Raw genomic sequence first — 9,839 nt, forward strand, 5'->3', positions numbered from 1 at the left:
TCTGAAATTTTTTTTTTTGTAATTTTCGAAAAAAATCAATTAAAATAAAGAGAAAAGATAAAAACAAAAATAAAAAAATAAACAAGCAAAAAGCAAATATTTACAATAACCAATAATAAGGCACACGTTTGCAATTCCCCGGCAACGGCGCCATTTTGAAAAAGCGAAACTCTCGCGCGATCTAGTATTTTCACAATAAATTTGCGTTGTAAGTATAGCTTCTAGACCGACAAGAATTCCTTTCTTACAAAAGTTTGGTTGTCACAAGTAACAAAATCTAATAAAATTTTATAACCGAAGTATTTAAACCTCGGGTCGTCTTCTCAAGGAATTGCAGGGAAATGTTCTTATTATTGGTCATGAGTTTTGTAAATTGGGGGTTCTTGAAATAAGGAGCAAGTAATTTAAATGAAAAGAAAAATAAATTAATAATAATAAAATCTCTTGGCAAGGTATAAGAATTTGGAATTTCTATCCTAGTTATCCTTATCAGATGTGATGAGAATTGGGTTTTAATCCCACTTAATTAAGTCAAGTGGACTAATTAGCTTGATCCTCAAATCCTAGTGAATCCCTGTGGGAAGACTAGTTTTAGAGCAATCTAGATCAATTAGTAATCTGCCAATTTCAACCACTGCTGAGTTTGACAACTCAAGTGTTACCAATTACTTAACCAAAGTCAAAAGGAAGAAAATATCTAAATTAAATTAAAAGTATCCATATAAATAAAGAAAAACAAAGTCAAATCTCAAATACCTCAAAATATATTAAATATAAAACCAATCTAAACAATAAGAGTTCATAAACCAATTTGAGAAAATAAATAAAAAGAACATTAAACTTGGAAATTGAGAAGGAATAGTCCTAAATCCTTTAAGAGGAATCCTAATCCTAAATCCTAAGAGAGAGGAGAGAACCTCTCTCTCTAAAAACTATATCTAAAACTGAAAATTATGAATTATGAGCTGATATCCTGAGTCTCTGCATGTTCCCTGACTTTAATCTGTGTTTCTGGGCCAAAAATTGGGTCAAAATGCGGCCCGAAATCGCCCCCAGCGTATTCTGTTATTTCTGCAGATTGCGCAGGTCACGCGTGCGCATCATTCAGCGTTTTTCCTTGCCACGCGTATGCATTGTTCACGCGTTCGCATCACTTGTGTGGATTCAAATCCACGCGTTCGCGTCAGGCACACGAATGCGTCACTGCGCTTTCTCCATTTTTGCGCGGTAGCGTGAGCCATGCGTCCGCGTCGATTCTCGCTGGTCATCTCCTTAATTTCTTGTGCTCCTTCCATTTTTGCAAGCTTCCTCTCCATTCTCTAAGCCATTCCTGCCATGTAATCTCTGAAAACACTTAATACACATATCACGACATCGAATGGTATAAAGGGAGAATTAATATTAATGAAATTAAGGTCAAAGGAGCATGTTTTCAATCGTGGCACAAAATCGGGAAGGAAAATATAAAACATGCGATTTCTATGAATAAGCATGAGAATAATGGATGAAAAACCATTCAATTTAGCACAATATAAACCATAAAATAGTGGTTTAACAATGATGCGTAAGCGTCGGTCACGCGTGCGAGTGGAGACTTTTCGTGCTCAATGCACGATACCTGCATGGTTTCATCACAACTCTCTGGATTTAGAACCATGCAACAGCAGCAGCAATGCGACGCGTACGCGTTGCTCACGCACACACGTGGGCTAGGAAAAACACTGGGTGATGTGTACACGTCAGGCACGCACACGCGTGAGATGCCCCCTTTTTTTGACAAAGCATAAAAACATAATTTCACACTCTCCTAACCTATGTACACTCTAAATCAACCAAAATTTAAATTTAACAAGAAATCTTTTAGTTTTTAAAAAATTTTCAAATACAATGCAAACGAAACTTACACTTCAAGCAAAATGCTATTCAAAAATAACTATTCTAATCAAAACATGAATCTAACAAGCAACCTAGCAATCAAAGCAATATATGCAAGAGTGTAAAGAGAAAGAAAACTACCTAACATTGGCAACTCAATTCATTCATTGATTATATCTACAAGAGAATGGAAAGAGTTTACCATGGTGGGGTGTCTCCACTACAAGAAAAAAGGCCTATGGCCACGCTTTTTTTTGCCACGCTTCAAAAGCGTGGCCAAAAGTGATCAATGGCCACGCTTTTGTGAGGGTGGCGATTGAATAGAGATTTGGCCACATTTTTTCTTGCCATGCTTTAAAAACGTGGCGAAAAGGGTCAACGGCCACGCTTTTGGAAGGGTGGCAATTGATTAGAGATATGGCCACGTTTTTTTTTGCCACGCTTCAAAAACGTGGCTATAAAGTTAAACAGGATCGTTTTAAAAGCGTGGCAACAGATCTTCATTATGGTTGCGATTATGAAGCGTGGCCATATAGTGGCACTCTTTTAGTGTGCTTTAGAGCGTGGCCAAAAGGTTATTGAACAATAAAACTCTTATGACCCAGAACAAATCTTCGATCCGGATCTCCTCCTCGCTCTTTATTGAACAAACCCTTATTACCGTCGTCACTCTTAACTCTCAACTCTCATCTCCATGGCAACCCTGGAAGAGGGCAGATCCCCGCTGTGCCATTAGCCTCGTCTCCTCCTCGTCACTAGTGTCGTCACTAGCGCCGATCTCCTCTGCATCTTCCTGCCACCACGCCCTAACTCTCACCATTGCATTCCTTAGTCATCGCGCTGCTACATCCCCTCCACCGCGCCTCCACCGCGCCTCTGCTACATCCCTCGTTCGTGTTTGCCTCGATTTTCCCTGCTGGTGCGTTCGTCTCTGTTTTGCTCAATTTTCCCTGCTGGTGCGTTCGTCTCTGCTGGGCATCCCCTTTCAATCTCTCTCTCTCTCTCGCTCCACAAGATCCCAGCCCCTTCAATGTAAGCTCTTCCATCGTTTTCTACCACTTCGTACTCCCCCACTCATCTAATTACTCTCCTGGATTTACTTTTCTTTATTAGCTTATTTACTTTCTGCTTCCTACAGAATCATGTGTTTCAAATACATCGAAATGAACCCTAGGCACGCGTGTATTGCTCTTGTTAGTTTTGCGCCTTTGATTTCGTTTTAGCTTTCGCTAGGTTAAAAATCTGTTTCTCATTTGGTGAATTTGCTTGGCAAACATTTGAGCTTTCTAGGGGTTTTTACACTCGTCTTAGAAATGTTTGTTACTTTGTTGAGAAAATAAATTTACTATGTATATAGTGTTCCGAAATATGGTTTGCAATAGGTAAAATTTCCATCTGAAATTAATTATTAAGAAGATCTGTTTAAATCTTTTGTGGGGATGTATTTGTTGTAATTTTGTTTGTATTGTTTAGGATTACTGATTAATACAAGAGATTCTATTGTAAAGATATATGGAATCGTTAGATTAAGAAAACGTCAAGTAGGAAGAGAGAAAGAGTTGCTAGGGTTAATTGAAAATGGAAATGGAGCTTCATGATTCTATTAGCTTATTTTTGGAGTAAAATTTTCGAATTTGTAGTTGCTGAAATTCAACCTTTAATGCTTTGATTTGTTAATGCTAAAATTGGATCATTCAGATTATTATTCATTTGTTGTTATTATTGTCATTATTCGTCTGCTAATATTGGTAGTCTTTTGGTGTCAGCTAATAGCTAAGTGTTGGAGGGTTGTTGTTTTAATTTGTCCTGTTTTGTGTGTTGATTTTCAGCTAATAGCAAAGTTGTTGTTTTATTATTCATTTGTTTGAACTTGGCAATCTCACTACATGCACCAGCACAAGATATCAGATGCCAGATAATGCCTGCTGCTCGTGCTTTTCCTTTGCAAAAACTGATGGCTTCACTACAAGAATATTAAAGAAATAGGTAATCACACTATTCGTGTGATTTCTTATGTAGTCTATATTTTTGGCCCTTCAGGTGTGAACAATTTTAGTGGTTTTGAAACTTCCGTGTTTCATCCTTAATAGTCAGCAGAAGATATTGATCGAGTACATAATTCTTGATGGGGTCAATGATGAAGAGCAGCATGCCCACCAATCGGAAAACCGCTAGAAACATTTCAAGTGGTAAGCACTGAACATCTAAGCTCGTCTATAATATATTTTTGTCGGTGTTTCTCAAGAACTCAGTACCCTTAATGATTAAAATCAAATAAGACATCTGTTACATTTTTAATCATGGTACCTAGTTTCATATCTTGTTGTATGCTAATTGTTTTGCACCTTGCATCTGTTTGTTATTAAACTTGATCGACATTCCCTATTATGTAATAAAAGTGTGCATATTGTCTCATCTATCTCGCAGGTGGTGAACTTAATACCTTTCAACTCCATTGGTATGTTGAGTCAATTCAAACCAACTACTGAGCAGAAAGTTTGGGCATTTCAGAAAATTCTTAGAGGTATGTATAATATCCGAACAAAAATTCAGAAGCAGATGGGTCAGGACATAAGTGGTGCATGTGGACAATTGGTGGTTAATGTACCCGATAAGTCTCTCGGAAATGCTGAACCCCTAACAGACATAGAAGATCTTTTCATTTGATATGCCTTAAAAAATTTAATTCAAGTGTTGCATTTTAAATGTCTACTTGTGAACGCTCCTTTCTTTTGGTCTGCACAACCTTTCTTTTCTTTTCCTTTTTTTTGTTTTGCTTAACCCAACTGCTCACTTTGACTTTTATTTTGTTTTGCTTAACCTTTTCAAAATATAAGATTGCTTTCAATATTTAGTTTACTCTGAAATTAATTGATGCTTTGTGAATTAGAGTTGTGGTTGTCAGTGTTGGAGCAGCACTTTTCTTGTTCCAGCCATAGTTGTCAAAACCGAACCGGTGATCGAACCGGTCAGGTCACTGGGTCATTGGGTTATTGGTTCAACCGGTGGGTCACTGGTTGAACCGATTGACCCGGTCCTATATAAATAAAAAATAAAATATAGTCATAAATTTAAAATTAAAATTTAAAATACATATTTTCACTAATATTTTAAAAATATCTAGCTATTCTAAAATAATATAAAACAGGAACAATAAGTATTTTGTTAATTTTACTCTATTATAAATATTTTTATTTTGTTTTTATATTAAAATAACTATTATTTTCGAATTTTTATAATTTATGAATTAGTTTATATCTATTATACTATTATATACTACAAGTATTTATTAAAAAATAATATTAATAGATATTATATAATTATAAAAAAAATAAGTGAGTTTATAATTATTGTTAAATAAAAATATAATTAATTTAAAAATGAATGAGTTTATAACTAAAATTAAAATAAATTAAATAGAAGTAAATTATTTACTGAAAGATATTTATATATATATTAATTTGCATAAATGTTGATAACAAGCTTAATAGCCTAGTGGTAGTGAGTATTATGCTTTTTCTGGATGAGGGGGGTTCGAACCCCAATTTCAACATTTTAAAAAAATTTTGAAACTCAAGCGGTTCGGTCGAACCGGTCTTACCGAGTTTGACCGGTTTTGACCGGTTTACTCCGAATTTAACCGGTTTACACCGGTTTGTTACCTTATCCGGTCAGATTATCGGACCGGACCGGTTTAGGGTCCGGTTCACCGATTTTCCAGTCGAACCGGCCGGTCCGGTCCGGTTTTGCTAACTATGGTTCCAGCAGTTTGCCGCATCAACGGATGCTTTGTTTTGCTTAACCTTTTCTTCTCTTTATTTGCACACACGATTTATATTGGTGCGTTAAATAAATAAAAATAAAAACATGGTGTTAAATAAATCCTATGTGAACTAAGCTTTCTTACCAAACCTCATTTAGCTGCTTCCTAGTTCTTTTCAAGTGGCCAGTGATTCAAATCCTACCTTTTGTAGTTTATTTCTTTTTGTTTTAGGAGTCCTTCAAAGTTCAAAGACTTGTTCTTTGATTGATTTTATTAGTCTATAAAAATGAAACTGCAGGGTCACACATTGCTGCAAAGAGTAGCACTAACTACTTTTCCTTTCAATTTCACCTCTAATGGCACCACCACAACCCTAACCCTGTCTGTCTTTCGATGCCACCAAAGTCTTCCTCATCAACACCTCAGATTCATTCCCACTTACACCAATACGGGACCCTCGCCACGTGTTGATGTCAATAACCACCAGTTACAACAAGAAGAGTAAGATGATCTAGAGGTCCGCGTTGAGAAGGTAATATAATCAACAAAGTTAGTTTTCATGATCTTTATTTGAATTAGCATAATTGCTTTGTAATTTGTTGGAGATTAAAATCTCAATCCAATTTTTTATGTATATTAATGGAGTTACTTGTACAGGTTTCATTTCAAGTGGCAGATGCTTTAGACCAACCATTTTCCGATGGGCAATTCGATCTTGTTTGGTCCATGGAAAGTGGAGAACACATGCCTGACAAAGCCAAGGTTGTACTTCATTTATTTATCTTCTCCTCTGACGCAAGCTTAATTAAGCATTAACTAAATATTTATTTCTATATTTGATTTAACTTTGGGAGTATTATATTAAGTTGAAACAAAATTGATGTTCAAAAGCAAAATTGAGACAATAAATTTTGTTTGAATAAGAAAAAATAAAATCACTGAAATATACATACATCAGTTTGAAATGATATATATGAAAAAAGTCAATGGAAAAGTATTAATTTTAGCATTTACCCTGACTTAGTCAACTACTGTGCAATTCCATTTTGGGTTCACAAGAAGAGCTAAGTTTAGAATTAGAGCCCACCAAAGTCCATCAAACGAAACATCATTTTTGCATAGGAGAATAATGAACTTGAATGCTATTTCTCTTCCCTTTTGATTCTGATTTCCCACTTGCAGTTTGTGAGTGAGTTGGCTAGAGTAGCTGCACCGGGTGCCACCATAATAATAGTAACATGGTGCCACAGAGATCTTGACCCTGATGAAGAATCCTTAAAGCCATAGGAAGAAAAACACTAAAAGAAGATATGTGATTCATTCTATCTTCCAGCATGGTGCTCAACTGCTGATTACATAAGATTGCTCGAGTCCCTATCACTACAGGTGAATTACTTAACAGCCATCATTAGCCAAGTCCAATTATTGAATATGGACCCAAGTTATTTAATTGTGGAAATTAATCGTGACTCGGGTGATGACATTTTGTACTATTTAAAGAATTTCATTTTTGTTGTTAGTTGGTAGAGGGCAAGCATAGAATTTATTATATATAATGTGACTTGTAATTTTAAACTCTTAAATTCCTTCCGTTCTTTTATCCATATAAAAAGAGTGCCCTAGTGTTTTCTTTCTCCGTGGGACATATATATGGAGATGATGTTTTGCCCATTTGATTATTGCTATTATACTCTGGTTCAGAAATAAGAATTTTGAACTGAGATATATTATGTATTTGAGTATTAATGTATAAAATAATTATATTAAAAATTATATACGTCACTAATTACTATTTGATTTGATTTGTCTTGTAATAAAAATTGCATTATATTTATAGGTTTGGTAATAAAAAAGGACTAAAATTTTATATTGTGCAGTGATAAAGGAAAAATTAGGAAAAAAAGATTTTTTTTTAAATTTGATAAGGCTATGGCCACGCTTTTAAAGCGTGGCTGTATCTCTAGCTATGGCCAGTAGGGGTGTGCATGGTTCAGTTTTTCCATAAACTGAACTGAAACTGCACTAAACCATTTTAAATGGTTTAGAAACTGAACCAAACTGCTTTGTCACATAAGAAACTGGTTTTAAACCAGTTTACAATACGGTGCACCAGTTTAAACCAGTTTATAAAAATAAAATCAATTTTAATTAAAAAAACCAGTTTAAACTGGTTCATAAGGTAAAACTAGTTTTAATATATAAAAAAAAATAGTTTTTACAATATGTCTCCCTCCCTCTCTCTCTCCCCTCTCTCTCTCTCTCCTTCTCTCCCTCTCTCCTATCTCCTCCTCCTCCTCTCTCTCCCTTCTCTCTCTCTCTCTCTCTCTCTCTCTCTCTATCTCTCTCTCTCTCTCTCTCTCTCTCTCTCTCTCTCTCTCCCTTTTCCTTCTTCGCTTTTCTCTCTTATTCCCCTATTCCTCTCTCTCTTCTCTCCCTCTCTCTCCTTCCTCTCTCTCTCTCTCTCTTTCTCCTTCTCTCTCCCCTCCTCTCTCTCTCTCTCCCTTTTCTCTCTCTCCCCTTCCCTTCTTTCTCCCCCTCCACTTTATTTCTCTCTCCCTTCTCTCTCTATCCTTCTCTCCCTCTCTCTCCACATGCTCTCTCTCCTTCCCCTCATCCTCTCTCTCCTGCTCCCCTCTCTTTCTCTCTTTCTCTCTCTCCCTTTTCTCTCTATCCTTCTCTCCCTCTCTCTCTCTCTCTTTCCCCATGCTCTCTCTCTTTCTCCTTCTCTCCATTTTCCCTCTCCGCTTCTCTCTCTCCTTCCCCTATTCCTCTCTCTCTTCTCTCCCTCTCTCTTCTCTCCCCCTCTCTCCCCCATCTCCCTCTCTCTCTCTCTCCTCTCTTTGTCTTCCTCTCTCTCTCTCCCATCTCTCCCTTTTTTTCTCTCTCTCTCTCTCTCCTTCCCTTCTTTCTCCCCTTCCTCTTTATTTTTCTCTATCCTTCTCTCCCTCTCTTTCCCCATGCTCTCTCTCTTTCTCTCCTTCCCTTCTTCCTCTCTCTCTCTCCTTCCCTTCTTCCTCTTTCTCTCATTCTCTCTCCTTTCCTCTCCACATGCTCTCTCTCCTTCCCCTCTTCCTTCCTCTCTCTCTCCATCGTGAGACATATAATTATCACTATAAATAAGAACAAAAATGCCAACAGTAGTGATTAATATTAACATAATAAGGGTAAGTGAATCGATCAAGTAACCAAATTCTAAAGAAAGATCATTATTTATAGTCCAAGACTACACATATTGATAGATGAAACTCTTATTGTTATTTATTTGATCGATCGACAGCGCGACGGAAAAAAGCATAACTATACCAAACAATAAAATACTGAGAAAAGCCCACCTACGTCGAAGATTTTTTGTTGTTGTGGGAAAAAATAGAAGTCCCGCCCCTATCAACATAGGAACTGGAAGCGGAATGAAAGGTATGATCCATAAAGATTGATGTGTATATTCCATAAAAAAAGAATAAAAGATAAAATATTTTTTTCCTAATGAGTTTTGTTTCTTATTCGTCGGTTTTATCTCTTTTGTAAAGGCTTCACTCTCTCTCTCTCTCTCTCTCTCTCTCTCTCTCTCTCTTTCTCATTCTCCTTCTCTCTATTTGTCTTTCTCTCCTTCTCTCCCCCTCATCTCTCTTCCTCTCTCTCTCTCCTTTTTCTCCTCATCTTTCCCCTTTTCATCTCTCTCCTTTTCTCCCAAAGTCTTTGCTTCTACTATAAACCCTTTTATTCTCAAAACCTTTATCACATATACCACCGCCACGCTCTGTCACAAACACAAATACACTCTCTGTTCTCTCTCTTCTCTTGCCCTTCTCTCCCCCTCTCTCTCTCCTTTCCCTATCTTCCTCCTCTATCTCATCATCTCTTTCTTTTCTCTCTCTCTCCTCTTCCTTTCTCTCGCTTTAGAGTGAAGAGGCAAAAAAAGAGAGAGAGGAGGAGGAGATAGAGGAGGGGAGAGTGAAAAAAAGAAGAGATGAAGATAGAGAAAGGTAGGAGGAGAGATAAAGAGAGATGGGAAAAGAGAAGAGGGAGAGAGAGGAGAAAGGAGAGAGAGAAAGAAGGAAGGGGGAGAGAGAGGAGCGGAAGAGAGAAAGAGAGAAAAGGAAAAAAAAGGAGAGAGAGAGAGAGAGAGATAGAGATAGAGAGAGGAGGGATGGGAGAGAGAGAGAGGGAGAGAATGGAAGGGAGGAAGTGGGAGAGAGAGGAT

The 9,839-nt window shown here is 36.9% G+C and overlaps 1 pseudogene; it reads left to right on the plus strand.

Annotated features, from left to right (window-relative positions):
• Positions 1-2,445: 2,445 nt before the first annotated feature.
• Positions 2,446-4,725, plus strand: LOC112771686 (uncharacterized; annotated as a pseudogene).
• Positions 4,726-9,839: the final 5,114 nt, after the last annotated feature.

This window comes from Arachis hypogaea, chromosome 18, assembly GCF_003086295.3.
Source record: "Arachis hypogaea cultivar Tifrunner chromosome 18, arahy.Tifrunner.gnm2.J5K5, whole genome shotgun sequence".
Lineage (NCBI taxonomy): Eukaryota > Viridiplantae > Streptophyta > Magnoliopsida > Fabales > Fabaceae > Arachis > Arachis hypogaea.